The sequence below is a fragment of the Hermetia illucens genome, chromosome 6 (assembly GCF_905115235.1).
Source record: "Hermetia illucens chromosome 6, iHerIll2.2.curated.20191125, whole genome shotgun sequence".
Lineage (NCBI taxonomy): Eukaryota > Metazoa > Arthropoda > Insecta > Diptera > Stratiomyidae > Hermetia > Hermetia illucens.
This window is the reverse complement of record NC_051854.1, coordinates 11,726,227-11,741,386: the sequence shown is the minus strand read 5'-3', so window position 1 is coordinate 11,741,386 and position 15,160 is coordinate 11,726,227.

The following is a 15,160-nucleotide window of genomic DNA, read 5'->3' as shown; positions in this document are numbered from 1 at the left end:
CCATGGTAATGAAAAATGCATGTTCAAGAAAAGCTCATCAGCTTTAAGGTGTACGCCAATGTCAAAGGCATTAAAATATAAAATACAGAAAGGACCAAAGATGAAGGAGCATAAAAAAGGGTAATCTGGTCGTGACTCATAGAGAACAGTATACTGATCAGTAGAAATCACCCTTCAACCAGCTTGAGGCGTAAATTGTTGAGCTGTACGACCATAAATAAAATAATAAAATAATATCAAGTCCTCGATAGCAAATTACAGTTAAGTTCTGATTGTTTAACATGAGTTCCTGACGTATAAATTTAACTCGACGGATTGATTTTGTGACCACAATCAGAGCCCCGCTGAGATAAGCACAACGGTACTAGTCTATACTGAGTCCAGGGCTCAGCATTCATTCTGGTAGATGCAAGACCTACCTAAACCTCTGCTGAACTATTGAGTACAGCATCCTTGTTAAAATATAACTCCACGTTTGAAGCCCGAAGGTCTCTTCTCCGGTCGGACGTAACCACAACCCCAATGAAACTCCCACTAAGGAGCCAAACGCTACAACCGAACTGAAAGTACATGAACCAGAAATTCTGCTGAGACATGTAAATTCAGAGGGCTATCCCGATTCCTATACTACCCTGGTATCTGGTCCTAAAATATCTGACCGGAAATGTTAAACCCAAAAAAATCGAGAAAAGTGATTACAAACTCGAGCTGAAAAAATATAGGGGGTCAAAACTGACGACTTTCGCTAAGTGATGTTAAAAGGACGCCTGGGGAGAATTCAGGCATTACGTGTCCAAAAACATTAGATCTACATACAGCACAAGGATCCTGATGAAGTAACATGGAAAAAAAATCTGCGCTACCTTGAAAGAACAAATCAAGCTGGAAAAACTTGTTGTTGGCGGCAGGAGAAATCCGGGCTTTATCCGTTTAAAAAAACAGATCTCACTAAAAACGTGCTTTGCATTTCTCATGTTTGGACATTTAGTCAAAGAATGCAGTAGCGGTATTGATCGATTCGATTGATATAGAAGGTGAGGGGAAAATGACCACTTTCCCAGAGAGTGCAATAGAGACCCGAAATGCTTATTGTACGGAGGAAAGTAGGGACCGCCTAACCAGCAATGGCAAATGCCAGAATGTAGGAACACAGACCGCAATAATAAAATGAGGTTTGTTCAAATAAGTGTCCGGAAAGTTAGGTTTCAAATCTCCCTGGTTGCAGAAGGATTGTTTATCGTGACTGGATGTCGCATACCAGTCGACTTAGTAATGAATATGTACTTGAATCTAATCAAGGTAATAATCTTGGGCAAGCGCAATGCTGACCACATTGCTTCCTAGAGTGTACTTTAGTGTACCATTACGGTCTTGAATGAGATGCTTTAACACAGGTCAAGGCCCTGATCCAATATGGATTGTTGCGCCAACGATTATTCTTATTCAACTAAACCTCAACCACAGCAAGGTCTCACAGGATTTACTTAAACACTCAAACAGACCAACTGTGAATCCTATCGAAAGTTTCCGTCATAAGTAGACCTTACAGAAACTGTCACGATGACGGATGGGTCACAGGTTCGACTGGTGCAACGGCGATATAGTCGTGCGGTCCACAATCCTTACAGTGTATAATGATTCAGACAACTAGTGGCTCTATGTGGGCGACAATAAGTGATTTAAATTTGTACAGCCCTACGTCCCACAAGCCTGACACTGGCTGAATTCGAAAGAATGCTTGACGATATTGTTATCGATCCATAGGGACGAAACGCAAAAGTGATTGCCAGTAATTCCAATGCTTGGCCCCTCGAGCAGAGTAAGAAAGAATCAAATACCACGGGGCGCAGTCTACTAGAAGCTTTTACGCTTTTCGAATATATATTTTTCCGGAGCGACATACCCCCCTTCTTTAGTACAAATTGGCTTTATACTGAGGAAGGGGGGTATGTTGCCCTCGAAATATATATATATATATATACGTTAAAAAAACCAGAGAGCTGAGATAGGAGGTAGTGAAAGGGTAGTATAGGTTCCAGGGCGAAACGTGGCTTGGTACCCACGACGGAGCAGAAAATCTGGAAAACGCCTGCTGAACCAACACCAACAGCTCTGCTATCAAAACCTATCACCTCCACGTGGTGACCACTGGGAACTCTTTCTTAACGAAAAACTGCAGACAGAAAAGGATGAAGGCGAGTCTGCCGCGCCTAAAAACAGTTCCCCAGGTTGGGGGTTGGGTAGGACTGACAGCCCTATACGGAAAACCAATGTTACGAAGCCACAAAAGGAGCCTCTGACAGGATGGACTTTACAACGACGAACCTGGCAACGACAACGGAATTTCGATATGCACATTTTCCCATGGAACGTGCGCTTCCTGTACAGAGATGAAGCTGCCAAGCAGCTAGCCGATACCCTGTCCCAATATAGGGCTGATGTAACAGCGTTACAGGAGATGCGTTGGACAGGGACCGGTTTTCTGGAGAAGAGCCACTTCACCATATATTATAGCGGCCATCCAGTAAAGTCAGCTAAAACATTAAACCAGCTGTTATCGGCTTAGAAAATATAAGCGAAAGGCCATGCACTCTGCGTTTGCGAGGCAAATTTAGAAATATAAGCCTCAGTAACTTTCACGCCCCTACAGAGGAGACTGCAGAGTCGGAGAAGGATACCTTCTCCGAGCCAATAGAACGAACCCTCGAAACCTATCACAGATATGATATCAAAATCATACTTGGGGATTTTAACAGTCAATTAGGGACGAAGCCCGTATTCAGGCGATACGTTGCTCCCATAGCTTACATCAAAATACAAATGATAACGGACTGCGGATTAGGCAATTAGCAGTGTCACACGGAATGGTTGTTTCAGGTACCTGATTTGCGCGGAAAGCGGTCCACAAACGAACATGGGCGTCTCCAGATGGGACCACTTTCAACCAAATTGACTACGTGCTGATTGAACGCCACCACCTCTCAGTTTTGATGAATGTCAGAATACATAGGGAGGCCAATTTAGACTCGGATTACTATCTCGTTGGCATGGCTCCGAACTCGAATAACAACACCACCCAGAATCCCCTCTGACAATCAGATAAGAGTTAACACTGAAGCATTCACAACGCAGCCCTCCGTAACACCTGTAAGGGGGAAGTGGATGCCGCAATAACCGCAGCTAACATTCCCTGAAGATGTTACAAGACTATGATCTTCCCAGTCCTCATGTATTCCGCGGAATCCCGGGTTCTTAGCAAAAAAAATTTTGAGCTCTTGGCCGCGTTCGAGAGAAGATACCTGCAAAAAATGTTTAGCCCCCTAAATGAGGATGGACGATCCCGCAGTCTACATAACGTGTGTGTATAAAATCCGGCTCATCAGGGCGAGTCACTTAATCCATATGAGGATGATTCAGCCCGGAAATTCTATAAGGGCAACATCTATGGTAGAAGAAAAAGACGAGGCAAACCCTGCCTGAGATGAAGCGAACGCGTAGGTCAGGACGTTGTATTGGTGACCTCCATATCCGCATATGGCCGAGATAGATTTCTACAAATACCTACGAATTCTGCAACGAACTAATGCTCGAGTCGATCATTTAGAAAATGTTCTGCTCTTCGAATTCCCGCAACCTGTGAAGCTGGTGTTGAAATCGCATTTCTCGGGGAAGAACAAAATAACCACACTGAATGCATTCGATATTCCTTGACTGGCATACGCATTCGAAATATTACCGTGGACGAAGACCGAACTCAAAAACATCTAACGGCAGATACGGATGTCCAAATTCCAAATACACACCTCGTGACATGGGAAGCAAGGGCGTGGTTCACGTTTCGGCACAACATTAGCTCTACCGACCTATTTTTATAGCAAAAAGCAGGCGGGCTGACTCTACTTAAGTTGAAAGATCGATCTCTCAATTCTCTGATTGGGTTGAAGTCTGACCAAGATCGAACAAACGAATGAATGACGTGAACGGTTACATATGAATTGCCTCTGGAAGCCATTTATCGACCAAATGGCTGTGTGCTAGGAATGTGAAGTGATTCATCAAAACCTTGCATACTTCGCTATGTCACTCAGCCTATATTATAGATGTTGCTATCCCCCATAATAGTAACATTGAGCGGAAATCCGTGTAAAAAAAGTGAACTATGAACCGCTGGCTCAGGAAATCAAACAAATTTTGTATCTCGAGAGGATGGTTGTAGTTCCCATAATATTGACCGCAAAGGGTCTTCATCAAGTTTTATCAAGGCCAAGCTTCGGAAAAATGTCCGGCTCGTCCATCTGCCTCGGTAACCTTGAATGATTTTCATAATCTAAAACTTTTTTACCAAAATATAAGTGGTCCAAGAACCAAGCTGTCGAGTTGCAAATTATCTGCCTTAGTTTTCCAACATCACATCACCTGCATTATTGAAAATTGGTTGGAAACTAGGATTTTAAATTCCAAACTCCACGAAGGTTATTCTGTCTTTCATTATGACAGAGACCGCGCTGCACTTGGCAATACAACCGGTGGAGGTGCCCTAATAGCTGCTAAGCCCTTTTACCGTGCCGAAGCCATCTTTTGCTCCTCCCTTTTCACCTACAAGTTTGTTATCGTACGAGTCATTCCGCCAAATGTATACCCCTTAATCATATCCTGTGTATATTTTCCTTGCCTCAACCCCCCTTTTCTGTATAAAGATTTCTTCGAATTCAATCTTCCCAAGCACTCATCATCTTCTGCGCCATTCCTACAGAACTTCTTTCCTCCTCTAGAAGCTCCGTCTACACCCTGTTCTTCTCCCCAACTAGTGGATGCACTCTGTGCTGCAGTTCCGCATTCGTTATCATGCCAGAACCACATTCAGGACCTCGGAGTCACTTTCGATAATAAGCTCCGCTGCGCCACTCGCTGCCTCAAAGTCACCAATCGGGACTGCAAAATTGTCGGAGTTTATACTTCGCTCCATCTTTGATTTTCCACTCCACTCCACTGGCTCCATCCAACCAGCACTAACTCTCTTCAACTCCCTCGTGAGAAGTGTCCTCGGTGCTCGGTGATGTGATCACCTTCCCACAACTGTGATCGCTTTAACCTTGAAAAGATGCAACTTAAAACTCGTTTCCTCTTCTTTAAGAAAAGACTTTCCTCGTGTGAACTACTCCTCGCGCCTTCGCTGCATTTATGCACGTCTTTCAAACTTTGCTTAGGTCTGATGGACTCCCTGCCTCTAACGATATAACCTACCATCCTACTTCTCATAATAAACGTAAAGTAGACATTTTCAACGTGTCCTTCGCGTAACTTGAAATCTATTTCCATTTCCCGATTCGAAGACTTTGTCGATGTTATAACGGACGACACTTTGGTCCCTTAAACTTTTGTTCCTTCATCAATTTTAAGCATAGGTTAAGGTTCTTGCTTTCTTCTCCTTCTGAGAGTAAGTAAGTAAGTAACTCTTGCACCAGCCACCACCACCAAAGCCCCTGTATATTTTTAAGTAGATAGAATCGTCCATTCTTAAAAAGTCAAGTTCTTCCCCTACCTTCTTTCACAGTACAGTCCTAAGTTTTCAATAGCTTATTTGCAGAAGTAAGTCCCTCCCCCATACCGCATAACGAGTAATGTTGCATTCTCAAAGAACGCGGGCACGCGCAGAGACTTATCACGAACTCCGTCGAGCGGAGAAGCGACTTCACAGACGGAAAAAGGAAGCCTGGGAGACCCAACAGGTGTGTGAACTCTAAAAGTACAGGGAGCAACCGCGCCAGGCGCGCAAGTTTTACCAGCAAGTCAGCAGAATTAAGCCTTGTACACCTCGATGCTGATCCTGCCCAGACAAAGAGGGAAATCTGATTTCCGACAGAACGCACTTATTGGAGCCGAAGACGAATCAACCAACAACATCAAACCGCACTGGTCAAACACAAACACGAAGAAGAATAAGAATAGGAGAATACAACTTTGAGACCGTTGACAATTTCTCCTATCTAGGGTCGAAAATCACAACCGATAACAACTACGATGATGAAATCCGCGCACGGTTGTTGTCAGCCAACAGAGCCTATTTCAGCTTACAAAGACTGTTCCGCTCGAAACGTCTCACCATAGGGTCAACGCTCTTACTGTGCAAGACTATGATCTTGCCAGTCCTCATGTATTCCACGGAAACTTGGGTTCTTAGCAAAAAAAATTGCGAACTCTTGGCCGCGTTCGAGAGAAGAATCCTCCGCAGAATTTTTGGCCCCCTACATAAGGATGGACGATTCCGTAGCCTACACAATGACGAAATCTATGAGCGATATCATGGCCGTCCGGTTGTGGATAAAATCCGGCTCAATAGGTTACGGTGGGCGGGTCACTTAATCCGTATGGATGAGGATGATCCCACCCGGAAAGTCTATAAGGACAATATCTATGGTAGAATAAGAAGACAAGGCAGACCCTGCTTAAGATGGAGCGATGGAGCAGGTCAGGACGCCAGACAGCTTTTAAGGATATCGAATTGGTGGACCTCGGCGCAAAACCGAGATATCTGGAGTTCCTTATTAAGGCAGGCCTGGACCGGATACCGGTTGTTGCGCCGGTGATGATGATGATAAGCCCCTCAAGTCAGAAAAATCTCCCAATTTTCTATTCGTCGACTTCTAAAAAATCGACACTACCACTTAAATCCCATTTACCTTCTAGGATTAACTCTATCTAACAAAATCATGCACTTGTTCCAAGGTGTGCCCAATAAATGCAAAAGACAAATCAATGTAGACTAACAACCTAACTCTCATTCCATCGTGCCTGAGAATGCGACAATTTAATGATATAAACCAGATATGCACATACACTGCTCCACTCATGGTTTCCTTCGTAGCCACCATCACCGTCATCATCATCATCCTCGTGGGACATTACGCGAAATATAGTGAATAAATTCATTCCGGCGTGCGAATTTCTTCCCTTTTAATGGCATATTTCATTAGACGGAGCCTCCGTGTTATGTCTCAATTAATTTGGTAACGAGATGATTACTTATTTCAAAAGAGCCATCGGTTAGCCTCATACGGTTGTGTGCACCGGACAGGATCGTGGTAGTGCACTAGTGACGGAAAACCAATTTTCCAAAAGAGCATTCAATGCCGAGACGTAATTGAAATTTTACGAGACGATGATGCAATGGTTAAATATCAAAATTAGAAATGACATTTGTGCGGTCGTAGATGGGATTTAAATTGCGGTTATTTATTGTTATTTAAAGTAAGTTGAATATTTCATTCTAATTCGCTGATGACTTTTGCCACTTCTTGAATGTTGCGTAACTCGAGTTAGTATCAGAGCTGGAAATTAGAAGGGAAGGAATCATTGGAGCTGAACATTTGAAGTAGAGATTCAAGGACTATGCCGGTTGATGGCCGCTTCTTTGTTAGAATATGTGTCAGATATGTACCTAAGATACTGTCCAATCATTCAAGGTAGAATGTACCGTACAGAAAATGCACACCAGGGTGGATTCCGTCACAAATCACCTCAGCATGCACAACCCACAACATCTTCATTATTATCTCGCATCAAACGTATCAATATCTAGAAATGTAGAAATTCTTTTCAACTGCGCAACATGAAGATAGAAAGTTCCAACCAACTCCCTAATTTCCCAATACTTTTATCTCACGTGTGATCTCCAAGATATATGGCTTAATTTGAACGAGAAGAGCAAAGTATCATTCAACAAAAGGTGAAATACCGTGATCCGAAGCCAAACAAACACGTGCCCCTTTCCAAATCCCATCACCATCATCCATCGTATCATATCTCAAGCAAATTAAAGACCACCACGATCAGATTGATTCAAAGGCCTGAAAACCGTTAAATCTGAAAGAAGCGGAAAGCCAACATAAAAATAATCTATTGTCGCCTGAACACCGATATCTCAGGTTACTCGACGAGGTCATCTTCCGCCTCCATTAAGTGGTTTCCGCTCGGAAATAGCTATTGGAATTTCATTCTTCCATAACAATAAATTACAGCATCATTACACGTATTGCATCTTCATTTCAATTTGTAGCTTTCCGATGGGATTGAGATAGTTTCAGGTGGATTTAAGGGAGGAGTAGCTATTCAATGTGGAATTTGGAAATTCAAAGTCGAGGAAGAGATTTAATAACTTCTCAGATTGTGGTAAAGTTGTTATCCAAGAAATCTACATCTTATTCTTTGGAAATTGAATTGTTTGAATAATTTCTCGATAAAATGGAACCCTCAAAAGGCAACCTCCAATTAATTGAATCCATTTTCGGTTAGGATCTAATAGGACAGTGCAGTAACAGCAAACAAACGCTTTTTACTATCAAAATCTGTGATCCCTTAACTGATTTCAAAAGGCTGAAAAATCTTTCGAAAACCTATTTTAGGTTTCCATCTCAAACCTACAAAAAGCCACGATTAGTGTCATTCTCCCTGAGATATTTATGCAACAAGAATATATTGCTTTGATCGATTTCGTCCATTGTTACCTATTGACTCCAAACCAACAACATTCCAAGCACCGGCCATAATTCCAGATCATAACACCCACCTCGCCAAGGTGTGTGAAAATTTCATGAAGCCCAAAAACAACTATGTAAATATGGCAGTGTACAATAAAACCGCAATAAATACTGATGCCTTAATCGCATTCGGAGCTTTTAATAAAATCATAGTCCGCCACATAATTTCCCATAAAAGATTTCGTAAAATATGGGTTGGATTTTTAGCTACGAAATTCTTTCAGTTGTATCTTCTTCGGCTGTAGAAAATGAAAGTAAAGATACATCTTTTACAAGAAACAGTGATTGGAAGATAAATTTGTTAAGTGATATGGACCACACAACAATTCAGATAGGGATTTTCTTGGGGAAAAGTATATAATCGGATTATAATAAAGTTTTAGGAGCTCTAGGTAATTCTGGCTTATTGATTTGAAAACTAATAACTTAGATAAATAGGATATTGCAGGTAAGCCTTCAGAGAGAATATTAAATGCATTAAATATGAATATCTTTGATTTATATTCATGAAATAAATTTCTCACATCGTTATCTGCTTTTATAATCGACTTTATTGTTGATGACCTGATTTAATGTCTCCAAAAAACTGTTAGTAGCCCAAGAAGAGGGAAACCTCCAAAAGTTGTATTCCTCATTACTCAACCTGTATATCTAACAGCTTGTTCATCCTGCTGTGGCATCTTTTTGTCCTCTTCCTGTGCAAGATATCTTTTATATAGAATAAGGAAATAAACCTAACACAATCAAGAATCAACCGTTGAACTGCAGAATAGACTAATGCGGAATGGAACTCTCTAGGAGCCAACTCTAAAGGAATCAGACCTCTTATCTACGAACACCGATAGTACTTGGTAATAGTCACCCCATGTACCAGAACACCCTATTATTAACAAAAATGCCTATACCTACAGATCTAGACTAGGGAGTAAAAAAAACCACCCCACTCAAGGGAGTTACGCCAACCGCGACCATTGAGTAGTTTGCAGTCATAAGTAACTGGCTGCATTCGAACGAATCCTCTCTGATAACTGGCCGGTTTAGTGAATATGCCTGAACTTCTTTATTCGCACACGGAAGTAGAAAATCTGAAAGACAGCTTCGATCCAGCTCCCGTACGCCGGAGTTGGAGCGGGTCCGTGTGGGATTCGCACCTACTAAAAACCACGTCCGTCTCTCCAGCTTAGTCCCGCGAAACCACCATTTAAATATTACTTCGCTGGGTAGGTTTGCTTTTAAGCACCCGTGCTTCTGCTCCTTTCTGGTTGCCTCCTTCTTTCTTTCTTCAACAACTTCTGCTATATTTTTACAATTGTAAAGGAAACCATAAGCCAGTTTTGCTTCGGCTTCGGCTTCGGCATCGTTGCAACTATATTCTCCGGGACCATATTCCTGCCCAGCGGTTAGTACGCATGCCTCCTTTCCGCTACGAACTTTAGGCAGTGAGTATCACACGATCTGGACCCTCTGATATACCACGGCATCTAGGGCAATTCAGTGAATTATCCAAGCCAAAGCGACGCAGATTTACCTGCGACCTGCCACCACCGTGTCCCGTGAAAAACGTAGTAATGTGGTAGTTGGTCTTTCCATGTTTCTACTCAAGCCACATACTAATGTTGGGAATGAGCCTGTGTATCCAGCGAGCTTCCGCAGACTCGTTCTATCTGCGTTGCCTGAGATCATTCAACTCTGACCTCACAGCAATCCAGTGCTGTGTGTTCCCCTTCATACCTCCTACATAGGACAGCACATTCATTTCTTTCGCCGGAATTTCAACTGGGATCGTAGCCGCCATCACCAGTACTGCCTCATCTGATGTGGTTCAAAAAGTGCTACAAAGCATCAAAGCCATCAGCCGGTAAACCGAATTAACCTACTTCTTTCTCTGAGCCTCAGCCCATACAGGTGACGCGCAAAGCAGAATGGATCGCACCACTCCGGCTAGAACCAACCTTCCGGCCAATATACGACAAATAGGAAGTGCCGCAATGCCACTTGCTGCCTTTTAATATGCATACCCAAAGTGTCCCCTAAAGCTCAAATTAACACCATTTGATAGCCAGCTTTGAGATGACCGCACATCCACCAACTTCCACAGTGTTCTTCTTTCTATGGTTCGTTATTAAGACCACTTCCATTTTTTCGTCCGCGAAGGTTAGCACGACTCTTTCTAGCTAGGACTTTGCCATTCTCACTGACTCCATCACGTAGGCAACCACATTCTCTAGATGTTTTTCTGTAACAACTACAACCAGGTCGTCGGACAATTCTACAATCGTAGCCTCCTCTGAGACAGGAAGCACAATTACTCCATTATACATGACATTCCACAGCAAGGAACGACGATGTATTCCTTGGGGCACGCATCCTTCCCGTACAAGAGGGTCCTCTCTAAGAGATAATTTTCGACTGGGCTAATAAAATATCTGGGGAATTTAATTCGATTCCAATTTTTGCGAGTGTAATGCATTTTTGACATCCAATACCAACATGCACAGCGCCTTTTACCAGACTCATCCCCACGTTTATTGCGAATTGGGCACGCCGAAAACCATACTGGCGCTCTGACAAACTATTGCTGCTTTTGGCGATAAGTGGCAGTCTGTTGTAGTTGACTCCCTCCATCATGGGGAAGACAATGACAGATCATCAACAGGCAGATCAGCCGATATGATGACTTATTGGATTTGGAACGCAACACAAACTTTTTGTTTTTGCACTCCTTCTTTTAGGCGCGCCTCGAAAGTGTAATCGAAAAGTCAAGTCTAGTCTCCACTGCCAACTTCAAAGCTTCAAACCTGGGGCCTTGTTGTCGCTGATTCTACCACGTATTTCCTGCAGCTCGTGCGCACTCACTGGAAATATTATCCATTCGTTGAGCTGGATCTCAATTTGCCTTATGTTGCTTTCGTAGTAAGGCAACAAAGTAGCAACAATATCTTTCGGGAGACGTAGGCAGGTCAGCAGACACGATTTTCACAGCCTCTTCATTATTATCCTGTAGGCCCCACCTCAAGGGTTTATACTGGCAAAACTGTTGGAAGCAGCTCCTTTTGCTTCTCCGAATGACTTCTTTTAAACAGCCACACAGCCCCCTTTGACGAAAACATACGACTGGCAAAGTTACAATTTCATTGTTCCACGTTATAGTTGGGGAGCAACCGCCTTCTAGGCATAGTAGCATCGCTTCTGTGAGCTAACGGGTGATTGACTAGAATAACAGGGATATGTCAGGCTTGAGCATCGCGGAAAACGTGTCCCCCACAAAAGCTTTCGGTGGACCCAGATTGCAAAGCAAACTGGGGAAAAAGCGGAAATATTACGACATGCCTGAAGGAGACCCTATTAAAGTAGTTTCTAGGGCCCAAAAAAAAATAAAGCGAAAAAGGATAAAAGGAAACAACTGACTACGCCGCCAAAGACCAGTCTGTCAAAGACAAGGAGGATACAAATCAAAAGCCAGTAGCAGAATAGACGAGGAAACGAAGAAGGGCTAGACCGTTGGCTTTGTTCATCAAGCCGACGGGAGACAAGACATTTGCGGCAGTCCTTAGTGAAATCCGCTACAAGATGAAAACCGAAGACAACAGAGCAAAGGTGTCTTCCATATGGAAACGAAGGACTGCGGAGTCCTCGACAAACTGGGCCCAAAGACGACTAGCAAGAGCCAAGGGGTCAAGGGGTTACTGGGGGAGAAGGCTTTTGTTTCTACTCTAGAACCTATGTACTCTCTAGAAATACGAGATCTTGAATGCCTCGCAGAAAAAGTCGAAAGGAAGGAGGCCATGCCCGAATAGGTATCACCTCTGTAAATGATCGGCGCCAAAAACTTGCCGTGATGGAGGTTTCGGAGCAATATGCGAGGAAACTCGAGTTCAGAACAGGGATATCCATAGTGGATACTGTTATGAAGGTCGTGGATGCGGTTCATCGAGCCGAAGCACACAGGCGCCGATCTCCACGGATAGTGCTCCCCAAAACGCTTGATGTCGGAAATGTCTTCACTTCCGTAAGATGGACAGATATTCTAGGTACATTAGAAAATTAATTTCACGTGCCAAGCTATCTCTTGCGGATATTGAGGGATTATCTGAAAGACATCTTGATCAAAAGCTGAATCTCGCCCTGCGTCCCATATCGATCGGCGAGTTGACTATCGAGTCAAAACCAGCGGTTAAATACTTTAATTTAATGCTCGACTCGAAGATGAGCTTCTTCGAGCAAATCAAAACAGCAGCGGACAGGACTACAGCTGGAGTCTCCGTCTTGAGTCGGCTAATGCCGAATGTTGGGGACCCTATATCTACTAGGAGACGTGTTTTTATGGGAGCAACGCAGTCTGCTCTGCTGTATGGCGCGGAGGTATGGACTGATGACCTTGACAAAGAGGAGCATCGTAAGCGCCTTGCTCAAATGCAGAAACGGAGAGGTTTACGAGTGGCGTCTGCTTATCGCACTGTCTCGGAACTGACCGTGATGCTGATCGTGGAAGTGATCCCCGTTGCCCTCCTTACTAAGGAGCGTAAAGCTATCTACCGACGTAAAGGCGAAAACTTAAGAGAAGTGGTTGCTCGTAAAGAACGTCAACGCACCCTTACCGAGTAACAACTTTCTTGGTAAACGAGCCAAGAGGCAGATGGACTGCGCGACTCATTGAGAATTTAGATGCGTGGCTCAACCGAATGCACGATGAGATTGATTACTTCCTTACCCGACTTCTAAGTGGGCATGGAGGTTTTCAGTCTTACCTGCACAGGATTGGGAAGGCGTAATCTCTTGATTGTGCGTTCTGCTATGGAGTGGCGGATGACCTTTTTCTCTTGTGAAAGGTTTGACGGCTTTCGTCGGCAGCTTTTGCAAACACATGGGAGCTCTATCCAGACAACATTGGCAGAGTGACGCTGAGGAGCGCTGGCAGCTAGAGTCGTTTGGGGATTATGTTCGGGCTCTTCTTATTGCGAAGAAGATTGAACTCGACCGGCGGAGGGACTGGATAGCAAGGGGTTCTCTAAACTAACAACTCCCTTCCTCCTAATGTGTCAAACGGGTCCAGGCTAGTTCTCTGATGACAAGAAGGTGTTTAGTTGATAGTCACCTACCCTACTCCCAAAAAAAAGTACTACACAAATGAAGTGATGAGAACTTTCGTTTTCACATTGTCAATTTGAGTATGCCAGAAGTGACGGGGAATCGTTGCAATATGATAATATGCTGAAGTAAGCTCCCTCGAAGTTCTTTCAACAGAGATGTAATGAATTTTCGTCCCACTTCAAAATTGAGATCATAAAGCGGCCATTAGTCTGCTGCTGTACCAAAAGACGAAGATCATAAACTGCCTCCGCCAGAACATAGAAGAATGCTTCCTTGTTGATCAAAAGTAACCCTGCGGTTGTTCCACTATTTTCGGGATGCAGGCCCAGAACTCTCTAAATATTTCGAAAGTGCATTGGATATGCAGATGGATCGGGTCTTATAGCACGATGTTCCGCCTTCGACAATTAGCTACCTTGTCGTGGTGAGGGAGATCAGTGAGCAGGATCCTCCGGGAACTAGAAATGGTACCTGAAGCTGAGCGGTAATCAAAACCCCAAGCCAAGCTATGACTACCGTGCCGAGGGCTAAATGGTTACAGGAGTTAAAATGTAGCCGTGAACAGTGAACTCTGGGTACCAGGCGGCCCCAAAGCTTAAACTAGCCTTGTCTCGGGAATGGATGCCCTGGGTCTACACAATCGGAGTGTATTCTGCGCTTACCCAGCACATGTTTATATTCCAACCAGCTGGCGTGATGTGAAGGTAATATTTATTCCCAAACCAGGGAAACCCACCTACACAAACGCAACCAGCTTCCGACCGATAAGACTAACTAAAAGGACTAAAAAGGCTAGTAGATTGGTTCATAAGGGATTCACATATCCCTAGGTAGCCACTTTTCGGAAAAAAACCACATATTGGTCGGGCAGAAGACTATTGAGGCAGGGTGTCTTAGGAGTTGGCCACAGGGATGGGTTCTCGCTCCTCTGTTATGTATCCTAGTTATAGACACCTTGCTATGGCTCCTGGAGGACACGAAGGTCTTTGCACAAGTATTTGCGGACGATGTGGCCGTAATAATTATCAGCAACTTTTCGGGCGCAGTATGTGACCGCCTGAATGCAACACTGCATGTAATCCGCAGTTGGTGCCTCCACAATGGAATTACGGTGAACGCTAGGAAGGATACACATCTTAGCAGGGGAGGAAATCCCGCTTGTGTAAACGGACAAATATTTAGGAGAACATATCGGCTCCAAGTTAATATGGAAGCACTATCACCCGGAACAATAAATCAAATCCTGCAGATTTCTCTGATGCTGCAGAAATGTGAAAAGTAAAATCTAGGGCTTTCACCAAAATGAATTCATTGGATATATACATCCATAATAAAACCCATTTTAGTGTATACATGCATCTTCTGGTGGCCGAGATTGAACTTTGATAACAGTAGGAAGCGGCTAAGGCAGATTTAGGGGCTCGGTTGCCAAAGTATTTGCGGAGCAATGAATACACGTAGTACGCCGACCACGGTACTCGAAGCTATTCTAAACTTATCCCCAATTCATTTGGAGGTGAAACGGAAAGCAA